Genomic DNA, 16,711 nt, shown 5'->3' on the forward strand with positions numbered 1-16,711 from the left:
GTTAATTGAAAAAGAGGGAAAACCAATGATTTATAATGTCTTTTCTTCCAACAACTGCATTAAATGCTCATCGGTTAAGTGAAACTTAAAACATCTGCCGGTAGAGAAGAAATCTATCTTCTCACCATCTACCAAGGCTAATTTGCATGATGTTCAACTTGTTGCAATACCCCCAAAGGGTTACTTCTTAGTTGGATGAAGAATCTCCTACCGGTGGAGTAATACTCTATTCTACCAGTGAAGGAATAGTCTCATCAACATTCTGATATGTCTTTCTAATCCATTGTCTTGAAAATTCTTGCTTTACCTCATCAACCTTCTCTTTGCCTTTCAAACTGGGTCCTTTATTGTTTGTCGGTGAAGTCTTGCTTCTACAAAATTTTGGAATATGTCCAATCTTGTTACAAGCATAACAAGTCACATTATTCTTCTGATTATCCTTTCCATATCCTATACCGGTTTGTGTTCTGCATTGATTAGATAAGTGCCCAAATGTTCAACAAACGTAACATCTTATATTGATTATGCAGTTTTTCAAAATTATGACCAACTTTGTTGCATTTGGAACATTGACCGGTGGGTGCATTAGTGTTTTGATTGTTTCTAGATCTACATTGATTTTCTCTATGACCATACTTGTTACAGTTAAAGAATTTCCCATTAAATTTGTAAGTATTATGTTGTCTTACCAGTTTACTATGATCATGATTGTTTGCAGTACCGAAAATTTCTCCAACTTCAAATCCAAGTCCATTAGTATCTCCATTAGGTTTCTGACTTTTCAGCATATCATCAAGTTCTTCTGAACTTTTCTTGAATTTATCTTTATGTTGATTTGCAGTAGCCAACTCATTTTCTAGAATTCCCATTTGTCTCATAATTTCTGTTTTATCATGTTGCACGTGAATCAAATCTGTCTTCAACATATCATTTTCATGATTGAGTCTTAGATTTTCATTTCCAACATTATTGAGTCTCCCAGTGAAGTCATCTTCATTCTTCTTTCTGTCTTCAATGTCTTTACAAAATCTCATAGTCATGTCTTGCATTTCATTCCTCATATTCATGTTTTCTTGCCTCATCTTGTTTACAAGCTCATTAAGAGTTTCCTTTTCATCATCATCACTTTGCATCTTCTCATGAAGTTTTTTTCTCTTATTTCTAGCAATAGTAAGATTCTCCTGAATTCCTTGAATGAATTCCTGTGCAGTCCTCAAATCATCTTCAAGTTTGATATTCTTCAACTTCTCTGAATCATAGTCTACAAGAGCTCTTTCCAATTGATTTCTTAAGTTCTTCATCTGTATCGGTGTCAGAATCTTCCTCAAGCTGTTAGACTTTTGAAAATAGAGGATCAATCTATGATACCAATTGTTAGGATTAATGATAGTCCCAAGGATAATGAGAGGGGGGGGTGAATCAATATCTAAATGGTTAATAGAATATTTGACCTTATTAAGTATTTTGCATTCCAAAATAGTGTACAGGTAAACACGAATTAATGCAGTAAATAGGAACAATAAAGACAACATAGAAAACACACCATAACACAAGATGTTTAACAAGGAAACCCGGTGTGGGAAAAACCTTGGTGGGATTTGTGACCCACAATATTCACTCACTGGCCAATGAATAAATATTACTTACAATGAGGTGCCTGCACATGTAGGAAGGCCAACTGCCTAGAGCTCACTGCTCAATCACAAGATAGAAGTCTCACTAACTTACAAAATGGATTATGAAAATCCTATACAATGTACTGCTTCAAATCAACATCAACTATGCTAGGTTCAATACCGATTTAAGCTCATACTATAACCATAAAACTTATACAAAATCTACCTTAATATTCGCTCATCACTTCTCCTCTACCCTCTATCATATCAAAATGATTTACAAGATATCATACATATATGAGTCTATTACAATATGCCATGTCGGCTTTACAAAAAGATATTTATAATTAAAGACAATAAACAAAAGTTTATTTCTGTCGGCTGGGGTGCTGGTATACATTGTTGTCGCTGTCGGTGCCTGTCGGTGGTTTACTAGATGAATGTCGGGTTGTTGCATGAAGGTTACTAGTAGGTTGCCATCAATGAAAACACCATCATTTCTCACTAGAGTGTAGAATGCCAACAAACTGTTCCACCACAACATTTGATTCCCATGATAATATCATTCACTCTATCCATAAGAGAATTTATCTTCTCATCTACTTCCATCTTCAAATTTTCACATCTCACCCGGTAACCTTCAAGTTTTTCAATCTTTACTGCTTGGTTTCCTTCATATAGAGTTTCAAACTTCAACCAAATCTAATTTGCATTTTCTAGATCTATTACATTCAACAATTTTTCATCAAATAGGGAACTTAACAATGCTTCTTTTGCTCTGACATCATTATCAACATTCTTCTGTTCTTCAGTAGGTGCCGGAGTTCCAGAACTAGGATCATGAGGTGTATAACCTTTTTTTTGTTATCTCCCATATCTCAGCTCCAAGACATCTCAGATGAATCTTCATTCACTCCTCCATAATTTGTAATTTATACCATCAAATTTGGGACTCTCCTTCTGATAGAAATTAGATGAAGAAACTGGTGCCATCGGATCTCCTCAATCGGTTAAGCTTCTGCAGAGAGGACCCCACTCTGATACCAATTGTTAACAAGTTTTAGTTCCAATTGTTAAAATGAACCGGAGGAAAACTGAGGGGGGGGGGGGTGAATAAGTTTTCCTCAAGTTAAACAATTATTCCAAATTATAAACCTTCTATCGAAGCACAATGAAAATAACATAGTGAAAGATAAAGCATAAAAGTACAAAACACACAACACCAATATTTTTGACTTGAAAAACCCAATTAAGGGAAAAACCACGGTGGGAAACCCTACCCATAGTCAGATAATACTTCTGCAATAGTATGTGAAATATTACAATGGGGATATCACTTGCAATCAGGCCAACTGCCTAGAGCGCATTGCTCAACACAAAAGGGAAGTCTCGCTGACTTACACAAACAACACACTACAATCCAGAGGAAATGAACTATTGAAATAGCATCTCCTAATGCTCTATACAGTTCCAGTTAAGCACAAATATCTGCCGTGTAATACCAAACTCTCCTCAAACCTTCATTGAATGATATAACCTTGTTCCTACATAAACCACTCTCTAATAATGCAGACATAACAACACCATATAAATTACATGAATATATCACCTATATATACATATCATCAACCTTGATAAACAAGGTCAGCTAAACCCTAAACCCATAACCCATAATTACAAAAATTACATCACACGATACCACCAGACCAATATCATTATTTACATTACATAGCATGGACCTAATTCAAATTCCCAAACAATTATATCCACCTAAAATTCTGCTGACAAAATGCAACACATTATGCCAACCGGTAGAAACCCTCAATATCAATAACATAGAATAACCAACCGGACCCAAATAGGATCACCAAATCATCACACCAGCCAATGTGAAGCCACCAAACAATTAGGACATGATCAAGAAAACCTTCAACACATAACAAACCATTTCTAGAAGCCGGACCAAAATCACTTAACCATTTCGTCAACCGGTACCAAGAATATCAATCGATAAACCAAAACATAAATGATAACTTTTGAAGCACCAAATCATGAACCAATTGAATATGACAGGCATATAATCATCCTGAATAACCATCCAAAACCAAATCCAACAATCAGATCATACCAGATCAAAATCTCTAGAAAGCTCAACCAAAACCAACTCAAACTAGAATAGGTCAACAAACAACTGGGACAGGTCAGTAACCAACCAGACCAATGTTGACATCAATGACAACACAATCAATTCCTGCATAATGCCAATGATTACAATGAATTCTTCATCAAACTCTATCTAATGTGAGTCAATATCATGAATTTCTACTTGCTTTGAGGTAGATGGTGGTTGTGTTTGGAGGGAACTGAGGTTGATAAGATCCACCCTCGGGCTCTTGGTCCTATCTTTCTAATGTTCCTCTTTTGGAGTTATTCCTAGGAGATGTTGAGAGAATTGCCCACGATCATTAAGAATCATGTACCCTTAGTTGGTACTTCTCCCTAAGACAATTAGTCTGACACCTATGGTTCTCAACTTTGTGATGATATACCTAGGATGACAGTGCATATGGTTGAATCTAACATTACTAGCGTCGATGCTTCTACTATTCCCTTGGGTTATACTAGTATGGCTAGCAGTTCCACCACAACTTCTGTTATAGGACACACCACTCCTGTCAGTGCTAATTGAAGTGTTGGTACCATCCCTAGTAGTGGTACTAGTCCTCATGTCGGTGTTGGTGGAAGTGGTAGCGCACATGGTGCTCCTTCTCCTCCTCCACCTACTAATCCTATCTTGAATACCATATTGTAGAATATGGGGCAATTACAGTTGCAACTCACAAACCTTGTGTCTTCCTCTAGCCAGTCTTCGATGCTTGCCTATTATCGCAAGAGCCCACTTGATATCATCATCCTCAATACCATCCTTCCCCACGAGGCTAAGTCATTGAAGTTTGATCATTTCAATGGTGATGGAGATCATAATGTTCACATTGATTCAATTTTTACCATGTGTAGTGATTGTCATAGTCTATATTTTGTCTTGCTCAAACTATTCTTTTGTTCTCTTAAGGGAACTACATTGGAATGGTATAGTTCATTACCTGATCACTTGATCCAGAAATTTGATGAGCTTATGGACGTGTTCCTCAAATGGTTCCATGATAACATTGGAAGTAGGATCACCATTCCAAACCTCGTTCATTTTAAACAAAAGCCGAATGAAAAGGTTACAGATTTCATTTCTTAGTATGCTAGATAGTGAATTGCAAAGAATTTTTATTGGGAATCTCCAGTTGGCACTGAGGGAGAAGTTATCTCTGAATTGCTATCAAAACTTTGCTAATATATGTTATGCACTCACTAATTACCAACATATAATGATTCAATTCAGAGAATATACTTCGATCCCTCGTACTATTACTTTCATAGGCATGTCCACTGAAGGGTCTAGAAAGAAAAAAGTTGTGGCTAATTTCATAGCTACTCCTCTAATAGCTGTTGCATAGGAACCATAATGCAATAGGGTCTTCACCAAGCTCAATGATTCCTATTTGAGCATAATTCAAAGATTATTAAAATAAAATCTTATAACCCTTCTAGATATTAGACCTCTACCTGGCAATAGACCATACCCTTGTTAGTATGATGGTTCTAAATTTTTCCAATATCACCATGTGCTTGGTCATGACACTGAGCATTGTTATCATTTTAGACATATAGTCCAAGACCATATTGAAAGTGGAGCTATAAATGTTGATGATAGAAAACATAAATCTAACAAGTTATTTGACAAAACAAATAGTGAGATGCAAATTACACAGATCCTTTCCTATCACATTCATCTAATTTTATCTCTACATCAGATCATTGTCGGATTATGGCCCTTACATTAACATGGTTAGTATCACTCTAATCTCGCCTCTTAGTAGGAAGGTGAAAGTATCTTATATATCATTCACCCTTTTGGATGCCCCATAATGTGGAGAGCCTACTTTGTTTTACATTCTTGTGAAGCTTAATGGTCAAAATATTATGGGTGTGATGGTTGACCCTTTGTGTGAGTCAATGTCATCATGGAGGAGACATTATTTGTAAATGGATGGCATAGGCCAAGATATGCCAAGTCTCATGCTACCTTTAGAATGCATAATGGGTTGTATCTTTCTCCTTTGGGTAGTATCACCTTGATAGTCCTTGAGGGACCCAAGGTTGTTTCATCTACATTTATTATCATCCCCGATTTAGATCTCTTTTGAGTTAAACTAGGTATTCCCTAGTTAATTGCTATGGATGTGGTCCCTTAGGTGATCCATAAATGTTTGAAGTTTCCTCATGAGGGTTTGGTGTATGTCATCTAGGATACTAGATATAGCCCATGGGTGCTTTTCATTAGACTATTTTTGGCCTGCTCCAATGGGGCCCATGCTTTGTTGTGGTGACTTGATGTATCAAGAATATTATCAATATAAGACGGGGGAGTTGGTCCCTTGTCAGACCAGCCTAGCTATATGTTGCCTCTTCCTGCATCAACCTCTGCTCCATCTATCTTGTGTTAGAGAAGGTAGTGCCTTATGCCTCTTCATCATTGAGGGTTGAGGTTAAGCTCATTCCTCTAAATAAAACTCATCATCTTCTGAGGACTATGCAACCTCTAGTGGTGTTCTTTGTTCCTACGACTACACCTATTTCAAACAAGGGAAAGGCACCCGCTTTGTCAAAGTCAGTGGCCCACCCTCCCTTTGAGGTCCTAATCCTGGTTGATATCCCCCAACCTTCTTGATATGAGAAGGAATGTGTTCTTCTTGTTCTCATTTGTCACTACTTGCTCCTAATTTATAGCTTGTGTAGGAACCTTTTATTCCTCTAGCTACTCCTCTGGCAAAGCGAGGTAGGGTGCTTGATGTTGTGAATGTAGTGCTTATCTTAGGTGCACCTCTTGTTCCATCAATATGACCTTCTCTTATCCCCGACAAGGTTTCACCGGCCTCTCCTATGGAGCATGATTCTCTTGACTCTTCCTAGGATTTAGATGCTAGTCCACATATTTATTGCAATTCATTTGCATGTGAGCATAAGAGCTATCAATGAGCAATGGATCAAGAATGTGATGCTCCTTTATAGTCTAATGGTACACCTTTGACACCCATTCCTATTGTATTTATTCCTATCTCTTAAGATGTTTTGTTCTCTGCATCATCTTCAGTGTTGTTGTTTGTTGTTTAGGGCCTATCGATGAACCTCCCCCTAAAAGGGTGTAGGTCTTTATTTCTCTTTCCTTGGAGCTGCCTCTTATCACCTCACTACTAGATGCCCCTCTACTATCTCGACAATTGGATATGCTACACACGCAGGCGGTGTCTAGTGCCTCTTTGTCTGATCCTCCTATCTTGCAACTGCTTCTTCATCATTTCTTTCTCGAGGTCCTCCAACCTGCCATAGTTGTTTGATGACTTGTGCCTCCTATCCAACCTAAATGCAAGTTTGAGGAGGGTCCCATTCTAGAATTTTGTTGATGCAAATCATCTCGGGTATTCTCCTCACCTATATTTTTGTCTACTTCAATGCTTATTTCTATTTGTGTTATTGAGAAGGCTCCACCTTCTCCTGAGTTTTTCACTACCCCTCTTGCCAAGGTTGATAGTCTAAGTACTATATTTCCTCCTTAGTTTGAGTCTTTTTCTTCCTCTATAGAGGCATGCTTGTTTAATTTTCTAGAGGATATCCCGATGCTATCTATGATCTTTACATGGTCATTGACTCTTGCCTCTTCTGAGCTTGTGGATATAGATGCTGACATTGTCTCATCCCTCACCCTTGCTACTCGTGAGGTGCCTGGTTCTTCCCTTATGATTTTTCCACTTCGGGCTCACCCTCCTTCCCCATATGATCAATATTGGGAGGATGATGACTTGATCATTTAGGGGTTATAAGACACTATATTCTTATCTTGTAGCATAGTGTATGTGCATGATTCTATTTCCCTATGGTTTATTTACATGTTTGTTCTGTCCTACAGGACCCAAGTTACTATGTAGGTTCTTGGAAATGAGAGGTTGACTATCTTTATCTATTGTTCTCTCTCGGATGACCCGAGTTACTCTATAGGTGCTCAGATACAAGCGATTTTTCATTATGGAACTTCTTCTATCTATTATCTATTTCTTCTATTTTTCGTATCTCTCTTTTCAACATTTGGGGATAATGCAAAGTGTTGGGGTAATTTAGGAATTCTTCCATGTTGACCCAAATTTTTATTTTATCTTTGCCTTCATGTACCCTTATTTAGATCTGAGACCTTTGGTATTATGATGAAACACCCATCTGCAAGTATATTACTCATTTTATCTCCCTGCTCTAGGTTTTGATGCCAAATAATTGAATCCCTTTTTGGTCTTGCATTTTTGTTGATTGACCTCAAATAAGTGCCTTCACTTTAGGCTGATTGAAGTCATTCATCACATGTTTGTACTTTTGTTTACACAGATTGACTTATTAGGTTAGAACTTGGCTTTTATCAAACATGCTCACTAATTAATCGATGGACTCTAGCACGTCACAGAGATGTTTGTGCTAGTGTCTCATGAATATTCCAGTTTGTAGGTGGCCATTTGAGAATTATGCTTGAGCCTAGAAGAGTTTGTAATGCCTTTGTTCATGACCACTGATTTCTGGATTCTTCATGGGGCCTATATCTCATGCATTTTGTGATGTTTTGGAGACTTCTTGATCATTTGGAGACTTTAGGATCTCTTGGCATCCTATACTTGATCTGTCATAGGTTTTTCTAACCTTAGAAGACTACCATTATCATAGCTTCTTGCAGAATTTGTGGTGCTGGTTTCTTGAGCATTGGAGGGGAGTTCTTTATCTATGTTTATTTGCATGTCTGCCATTTTCCATCTAGCTAATCTATTATCTTGATTGTCTACATTTATCTTTATAATTTATTTTCTCAATCATTTCCATTATCTAGGTTATCTATGGAGATAAAAACTTTGAAACAGGGGTTTGACTAAGGCAAAACTCTAAACACAAATCCCAACATTTTTCTCCATTGCTTGTGTGCAAGTTCTTGATTGAGGGAAGGAGCTCGTTTAGAGGGAGGCTTCAATTGTGGACTAGTTGTAATCTTCCTTCACCTTTTTCTCATCTCATTCTATCTTTTCACATTTCATGTTGATCATTGTACTAATTACGATATCATTTGGTTGGTAGTATGGTTGTAGTAGTGTCTTTCATATGGTCTTTGTACTCTATCTGTATAAGACGTTATCGCGTCACATTGGTGTCCTAGTTCCGCATGCTTGTTCCTAAGACAAAAACTTAACATAATTGTCTAAAAGCTTTGCCTATAGCATTTTAGTTTGTTTTCATACTCTTCATCCACTATCTCACCTTTAGTACTAGTTTAGGTGGGGTAGAGTAAAGGTAGGTTTGTTCCTTGAAGTTCATCACTTTGAGGGTAACAAATCCCATCCTCTACAGTTTGGTTTGATATGTTCCTGTAGTGTCATGAAATTGCGATCCTTGCAATTTTTGACCATATTAGGGTCCTCATGCACATGATTCAAATCCCTAAGCCTAATCGGATACCAGAGACTTGCTCAACTCCTGAGAACTACATCTTGCTTGCCCTCCACACTACTTAAAATGCATCCTATCTTGGAAAAAAGGGCAGGATAGGGGTGTGATGCCCCTATCTCTACCCCATTTTTAGGCATGACCCTTTCCAATTTTGCATTGGAGGTTGCATATTGAGCGGGAAAACTCCCCCAGTGTTGGCCTGTGATGAAAAATCAGTCAATTAAACCTAATTGATAAATATATAAGTTGCATGTGCCCTCTCATTTGCATGAGTTCAACAATCAGAAAAGTTGGATAAGTGATAACACAGATACATGAGATCACACATTCAAGCATTCAAGAATTCCTTTCCAGCATTGAGAATTCTTTAGTCTCCTTTCAAGGCTAGGTGTTGCATTCAAGTCAAGGGTTAAACCATTGAAGAGGAGATTCATTCCAACATTCAACTTCATACAAGAAATTCTATCAACATTTCCATCACAACCTCCCTTGAGGTGATTTACAGTTCAATCTTTCATTTACATTTACTTGCAAGTACTTTCTTCCATAATTTGGTTAATTCCAAAACTAGGGTTTGACCTAAAGGCAAACCCCCAATCCCAACCCCTTTTCCTCTCTTTTCTATGTGTAGGTTGTAGGTGCGTAGATGTACTCTCGGATTTGGACTCCATTTGCAAAGACAAAAAAACCCTTTTCGTTTCACAAATTTTTCGGAGGACCATGTACATTCCTGCCACAGTCTAGGCAAATTTTCCTCAAATCCGTAGGATAGCTTCGTCTCGACATATTATTTCCAGATCCAGGTGTACAACTTCATCCTATGCTTCTACCTCAAGTTATAATCATTATTGAAATGTGGCAACTAATCAGCAAAGTACTGTACACTCAACACGTATCCTCGATAGGGTCTAGGGTTGGGTTGGGCCCCGGGAAGGGGTTCAGGGGTGGCAACCCCCAAGAAAAGCGGGGGTTCAGGGGTGGGAGCCCTCGAGAAATTTTTTTTTGCTTTTTTTCGTTGATGAAAACCGACATTGTAATAAAACCCTAAAAAGTCTGACTTTGTTTGTTGCCCTAAAAACTCATGTTATAAGCGGCTGGGATGATTGAGGCATTAAAAGGTTGATGTACTATTTTTGCTAGATAATAAGAAAGATTGGATGACTGCGTATGGTGGACATAACCCATTCTGGGTGAACCATGTTAAATCTCTGCGTTATTCATGTCTTGTTTTATTTCTTTATCTTTTGTATTTAAATCTACATATAATTGTTAGTTCATATTTGCTTCGGATCTGCTTGAAACCCTAACAATTGGTATCAGAGTGAGGTTTTTCTGTAAATTGGCAAGACTTTCAAATTTGAGTGGGAGCAATGGAGGATTCCAAATTCAAGGTTGAAAATTTTAACGGCTAGAATTATCAGTTATGAAAAATGCAGATGGAGGATTACCTGTATCAAAAGGATTTGTGGTGGCCATTAGAAGGAAAGGCGAAGAAAGTGACCACAATGTCAGATGAAGAATGAGACATTTTAGATAGGAAGGCACTGGGATCCATTCGATTGTGCCTTGCACCATCTGTAGCTTTCAATATAACAGAAGCAAAAATGGCTGTAGATTTGATGGCGACATTGGCTAAGCTTTATGAGAAACCCTCGGCTTCGAATAAGGTATTTCTTATGAAGTGTTTGTTTAATTTGAAAATGAGTGAGGGAGGATCTGTAGCGGAGCACTTAAATGAATTTAATACAATTACCAGTCAATTGTCTTTGGTAAAAATTATCTTTACAGAACAGGTTAGGGCTCTCTTGATTTTATGTTCTTTGCCAGAAAGCTGGAATAGCTTCGTTATGGCTGTAAGTAACTCTGTCTCTAGTAAAAATACTTTGGTATTTGATGATATTGTTGGTGTTATCTTAAGCGAGGAAATGCGAAGGAAAAGCACAGGTGAGGCTCCAACATCATCGGGTAGTGTTTTGAATGTGGAGAATAGAGGAAGATCAAAGGAAAGAGGAAAAGGCCCTGGGAATGAGAAGTCATGAGGGAAGTCAAAGAAAGGATGCTCTCAATCTAGAGGAAAGAAAGATTGCTGGTATTGCGGAAAGCCTGGTCATCTAAAGAAAGACTGTTGGTCTCGGAAAAACAAAGAAGGAGACAAAAATGAAAATGATAGTAAGGAAGCCAATATTGCAAGTAATACTTTACAAGATGCTTTAATCTTATGTTTGGATAATGTTAATGATTCCTGGATAATAGATTCTGGGGCTTCATTTCATGCTACACCCCATAGAAAATATTTTCTAGATTATGTTCAAGGTGATTTTGGACAGGTATATTTGGGTGATGATGAGCCCTGTCAAATTGTTGGAAAAGGAAAGATAAAGATCAAGTTGCAGAATGGTAATGACTGGTTTCTGCAGGAGGTAAGACATGCTCCTAACTTAAGAAGAAATTTAATTTCTGCAGGGCAACTAGGTAGTGAAGGTTGCATAGTTACCTTCTCAGACAGTATCTGGAAGGTCAGTAAAGGATCATTAGTAGTAGCTAAAGGTGCGAAGGTATTTGTGTACTGGTAACACTTACTCTACCTTAGCTGCTATAGATAACGTTACTATAGGGACAACAATAATAGATGTTGCAAGAACAAATTCGATAATGTTGCACCACAGGCTTAGGCACATGAGTGAGAAAGGGATGAAAATCCTTCACTCCAAAAATCTATTTCCAAGACTAAAGAAGATTGATTTAGAGTTCTATGAAAACTATGTTTATGGTAAATAGAAAAGAGTCAGATTTCTTAAGATTGGGAAAGAGAAGAAGAGTGAGAAGTTAGAGCTTGTACATTCAGATGTATGGGGACCGGCTTAGGTATCATCTCTTGGTGGCTCTTGTTATTATGTTATTTTTATTGATGAATCAACCAAAAAAACATGGGTATATTTCCTAAAACAAAAATCAGATGTTTTTGAAGCTTTTAAGAAATGGAAAGCTTTGGTTGAGAATGAGACAGGAAAAAAGTTGAAGTGTCTCAGATCGGATAATGGAGGTGAGTATTGCAGCAAAGCATTTAAAGATTACTGCTCCTTAAATGGGATTCGAAAGAAAAATATAGTTCTAGGAACTTCACAGGAAAATGGTGTGTCAGAGAGAATGAATAGGACTATCATGGAACGCGCGAGGAGCATGAGATTGCATGCTGGATTGCCCTTACATTTTTGGGCAAATGTTGTACATACTATTGTCTATTTGATAAATAGAGGACCTTCAACCCCTTTGGATGGTGGTATTCCAGAGGAGGCATGGACTAGTAAAAAGATAAATTATTCTTTTCTGAAAACCTTTGGTTGTGAAGCTTTTGTCCATGTTGATAAAGAAAATAGAACCAAGCTTGATGCTAAATCTCAGAAATGTACCTTCATTGGATATGGGATAGATGACTATAGCTATCGGTTATGGGATTTTGAAAATAAGAAAATAATTGGAAGTAGAGATGTTATATTTAATGAGAAGGTTATGTATAAAGAACAGATGCAAGAAAAGAAGCATGAACAAGACAAACAAGAATATGTGGTGTTGGATGAGATTCCTGAAAATGAAATGCCATAGGTACCTGATGCTCAGCAACAATAAATTATCCCGCAAACTCCTGCAATGTTAGACGTTCTACGAGGATAAGTAGACCCCCTGAAAGATTTTCTCCTTCTCTGTATTCTATTTTATTAATGGATTCTGGTGGACCAGAAGAATATAAAGAAGCAATGTAGGTAGATGCCAAACAACAGTGGGAGCTAGGCATGAAAGAGGAGATGGACTCCTTGATGAAAAATAAGACTTGGGAGTTAGTCCCTTTACCTGCAGAAAAAACAGCCTTGCCTAACAAATGGGTTTATCAGCTGAAGGAGGAGGAAGGAGGTCAGAAAAGATATAAGGCCAGACTTGTGGTAAAAGGTTTTGCACAGAAAAAGGGTATAGATTATGATGAAATATTTTATCCAGTTGTAAAAATTAATTCAATTAGAACTATACTTAGTCTTGTGGCTGCAGATGATTTACATCTTGAACAATTAGATGTCAAAACAACTTTTCTCCATGGAGATTTGGAGGAGGAAATTTACATGTTGCAACCACAGGGATATGAGGTCAAAGGTAAGGAGAACTTGGTGTGCAGGTTGAAGAAAAGTCTGTATGGCCTAAAGCAAGCACCCCGACAATGGTATTTAAAATTTGATAGTTTCATGGTTGAACACGGTTATCATAGATGTCATTCTGATCATTGCATATTTTAAGAGATTGGATAATGGTAGTTATATTATCCTGTTGCTTTATGTTGATGACATGCTTGTTGTTGGGTCCAATATGGAACACATAAATGATCTTAAACATAAATTAGCCATGTCATTTGCTATGAAGGATTTGGGTGCAGCTAAGCAAATTCTGGGTATGAGGATTACACGGGACAGAAAAAATAGAACCTTGAATTTGTCCCAAAGTGAGTATATAAAGAAGGTGTTGAAAAGATTTAACATGCAGGATGCAAAAGCAGTTAGTACACCTTTGGCTAGTCATTTCAAATTGACTAAGGAGATGTGCCCAAAGGCATAGGAAGAGGTAAATAAAATGTCTAACATCTCGTATTCATCAGTTATTGGTAGTCTGATGTATGCAATGATATGCACAAGGCCAGATATTACACATGTAGTGGGAGTTGTGAGCAAGTTTATGAGTAATCTGGGTATGGAGCATTGGAATGTTGTGAAATGGATCCTTCGGTATTTGAAAGGAACCACTACAAAGGCATTATGTTTCAAAGGATCTAATGCTGCTTTGAGTGGATTTGTTGACTCTGATCTGGTAGGTGATATTGATTCACAGAGGAGCACTACAAGGTATGTTTTTACTATAGGGGGAAATACAGTCAGTTGGATTTCTAGGCTGCGAAAGGTTGTTGCACTTTCAACCATTGAAGCTGAGTGTGTTGTTGCTACAGAAGCCAGCAAGGAGATGATTTGGTTACATAGTTTTCTAGAGGAATTGGGTCAGACACAGGAGGATCACCCATTGTATACTGATAGCTAGAGTGCCATTAATCTTGTGAAGAACTCTACTTTTCATTCAAGGACAAAGCACATTCAGCTCAGGTACCACTTCATTCAGACTGTTTCGGAGGAGGGTGAGTTACGGCTTGAGAAGATTCACAGAAGTGAGAATCCCGTCGATATGTTCATGAAGGTAGTTCCACAAGAGAAGCTGATTTCTTCATCAGTTTCTATTGGTCTTCTTGATTGATAATTGTGGAATGTATACTAGTCGAGTCTAAGTGTTTTATCCAACGGATGTTGCATGTATAGTGGTGTCATGTAGTTTCAATCTCCAAGTGGGAGATTGTTCGGTGTGGAGCCTGATTAGTCTCTAAGTGGGAGATTGTTGAAATGTGGCAACTGATTAACAAAGTACTATACACTCAGCATGTATCCTCACCGGGGTCCGGGGCCCGGTCAGGCCCCGGGTAGGGGTTCGAGGGCGGCAGCCCCCGAGAAATTTTTTTTTGCCATTTTTCGTTGATGAAAACTGACATTGTAATAAAACCCTAAAAAGGCCGACTTTGTTTGTTGCCCTAAAAATGCATGTTATAAGTGGCTGGGATGCTTGAGGCATTTAAAGGTTGATGTACTATTTTTGCTGGATAATAAGAGAGATTGGACGACTGTGTATGGTGGATGTAACCCATTCTGGGTGAACCATGTTAAATCTCTGTGTTATTCATGTCCTATTTTATTTCTTTATCTTTTGTATTTAAATCTGCATATAATTGTTAGTTCAAATTTGCTTTGGATCTGCTTGAAACCCTAACAATAATCAGATCTTTGTCACTTTTTCACTTGGTCCTAAGCACATAATTCAATCAATTCAAATCTCAAACTTAGAAGAGGGGATTAACTTACCATTGTTATATCACTCAAAATTCAATCTCCTTTCCTAGAGGTTGAATGTAGTGTATTTCCCCCCCTCTTCCAATGTAATGTGGAAAATGTGTTTGAAGGGAAATCCGAAGTGAAACTTTCATTTCTCCTCGAAGGGAAGAAAAGCTTTCCACTTGATCTCCATCATTCACCCTTTTCAACATTACATTTTGGTGAACCCAACATCTTACATGCTTTATTCTAAAAATCATTGCATTTTTTTCATTTGCAACTTTAATTTATCTACAAACTTAGTGGTTAATTCATTAAAAACCCTAGTTTTTAAAATTGAAATTGAACTTTTGTTTTGTAAAAATTGCTTGTCATTATCTTAGATCGGAAAATTGCATTGTTTGTCAAATTCAATTTCTTCATTGCCTTGTTCAATTTGCAAATCAATTTCACAAAATTAAGAGGTTAATTGTCAAAACCCTAATTTAAAAAAATCATCTTGAAATTATGGAAAAATTGAATTTCCATTTAATTTTCAGATTTGTGACTGTTTTCAGATTTATCTTCATTCCTACAATTCAAAATTTCAATTTCCCTCCTTTTTCCAAAATTCAAATTTCAAAAATTAAGCGATTAGGTCATGAAACCCTAATTTTTAAATTAAATTGGATTTTGTTCAAATTTCAATCAATTTCAGTTTTCTAAACATTCTCCAAGGTGTCTCTCCCTTTTAGGTTTGACCCTTTTCAAATTTGCAATTCAATTCCTCTTTTTCTTCAAAACTCTAATAGGGTTCTATTCTCACATTTGAACCTTACTTTCACCTATCTCGAAATCGTAAAATGCACCAATTTTTGGGGGTTAGCTTTAAAATCATCGTAATATTAATCCCTGAAAATTTCAAAAAAAGTTAGTCGGACCATGTGCATTCCCACCACCATCCTCGACTTTTTTCCCCAAATTTTAGGAGACAGTTATGACTGTATTTAATAACCTAAATCTAGAAGATTGGCTGATTTTGTCAATTTCAGATCCCTCTAACATCAAAAATACCTCCAAAATTCAACATTTTAAATTTCAAGAAAATTTCTAAAATTAAGAGGTTAATTATAACCTGCCTTGATTTTAAATTTTTTATTTTTGTTAATTTTAAAATTAAGTGGTATCCTCTTGGCCCTAATTTTAAAATTCCAATTTCCTTTGATTTATTATTTTGGAAATTGTGTCATTTCCTTCTTCCGACAAAGTTCAAATTGTTTAATCATTATTTTCTTAAATTTTGCATTACTCAATTTTGAAAGCTTTGTTCAAAATTCAAAATTTCAATTTTTCCTCTAGTGCATGAGTTTTACTACTATTAGTCCTACCTACACCATCCCCGTTAGATGAAGCATTAGAATTAAGGCCTCCCAAGATTTAATTATCGAAGACATGGACCATAATTTGTGTGACTTCTTTAATGAGGATAATGCTAATGCTTCCCATCCTAATCATGTCCCTATCTATCCCACTGATGAATCCCATAATTAAGAAGAAGCTTTGAGTAGAGTTTCCATTGATCAAATTTCAAAATCGGATAATCAATTTGATAACTTTCAA

Source organism: Cryptomeria japonica, chromosome 7 (assembly GCF_030272615.1).
Source record: "Cryptomeria japonica chromosome 7, Sugi_1.0, whole genome shotgun sequence".
Classification (NCBI taxonomy): domain Eukaryota; kingdom Viridiplantae; phylum Streptophyta; class Pinopsida; order Cupressales; family Cupressaceae; genus Cryptomeria; species Cryptomeria japonica.